Source organism: Belonocnema kinseyi, chromosome 6, assembly GCF_010883055.1.
Source record: "Belonocnema kinseyi isolate 2016_QV_RU_SX_M_011 chromosome 6, B_treatae_v1, whole genome shotgun sequence".
Taxonomy (NCBI): domain Eukaryota; kingdom Metazoa; phylum Arthropoda; class Insecta; order Hymenoptera; family Cynipidae; genus Belonocnema; species Belonocnema kinseyi.
This window is the reverse complement of record NC_046662.1, coordinates 16,083,586-16,084,918: the sequence shown is the minus strand read 5'-3', so window position 1 is coordinate 16,084,918 and position 1,333 is coordinate 16,083,586. Positions and strand designations below refer to the sequence as shown.

Here is a 1,333-nt window from a genome sequence, read left to right as displayed (position 1 = left end):
AAGTTTATTTTTTATTTAAGTCATAATTTTTTTGGAAATTAGTAGAAAAGTGAATTTGAAGATACAGTTAAGTTTTATTTAAATTTAAATAAACTAAAAAAGGTGTCTGGTTAAATCAACCAGAATTGAGGTTGAATATGTCCTTACTATTTTTTTCTGGTTGAAGAAATAAAAATTCTGAAAAAAAAATTCCTTATAAAAACTTATAAAAAAATTTTTTCCTAAATTTCCTTATAGACCTAAACAAATGTCTTCTGAAATGTTGTATTTTTAAAATATTAGTGAATTAAGTGGTATATGAGTTTTTTAACAGCTGTAAAGTGTAAGAAGCATTTTCGAAAGTCAAAGGAAATTACGGCTTGCTTCTACAGTTTAGCTAAGGCCATGTTATAAATATGAACCATTTTTTCAAATTGAAATTTTTTTTATTATCATTTAATACTAAAACTTGACATAAAAATTGCCATAATTTTCGTCTTTTTTTTTAATATATGAGCTAATTACATTTTTTAAACCGCAACCATGAAAAATAATATAAACCAATGCTATAAATTCACAGAACTATTATGTACTTCAGTAGTCTATATTTTTTAAAAGAATTTGACGCTGTTTTTATTTTATTTTATTTTTAACAAATATATCAGTTTGCTTAGTTTTTTATTTAGTTTCCTTTAATTATTTCCTTTATTTCTTTATTTTGTATTCATTGAGAAAAATAAATTGAAACTTTAAAATGTTCTCCATCGGTCATGTATAGAAAACTATACTTTCCAGCTGGTCGATTAAGCTTTTGTTTGCATTTACTTGTTTAACTGTTAGCATATTTAATTCCATTAAAAATTTATGATTCTGCGAAAATAATTATTTAAAATTCTTTCCTTTAATAAAAAACTTGCTTTTTTAAATTTGTTCGTAAATAAATTTATTTTCTCATAATTTAAATATTTGATTAACTTTCAGTTTCTTTTATAAAATTTTAAAGGCTTATGCATTATAAATTAATTACCTTATTAACAAAAAAGGTTTTTTTAAGAAAAATAACAACGATCATGCAGAAAACCCGACTTTTTTATTTCAAAAAGATATTAACAATGTTTATTTCTTGCATAATTAAAAAGAAATTAGGAAGGAATTTTATATTTGAATAAAATTATGAATCGAACCAAAAAATACATATCTGACACTTTTTTGCAAGACTTATTTTTTCAAAAATTGTATACTCCTTATCAAAGATTTTGATTGAAAACCGAAGTTTAATTCCGCTCTATTGTATTATTCACAACTTTCTTCTAACTGCAATTCATAACACAGTAGACAATTAGACATAATGTAA

General features: G+C 22.5%; 1 protein-coding gene across 3 annotated transcripts in view; it reads right to left on the bottom strand.

The window, feature by feature from the left end:
- Positions 1-1,333, bottom strand: part of LOC117175232 — a 33,687-nt gene that overhangs the window by 18,848 nt on the left and 13,506 nt on the right. The window lies entirely within an intron of this gene.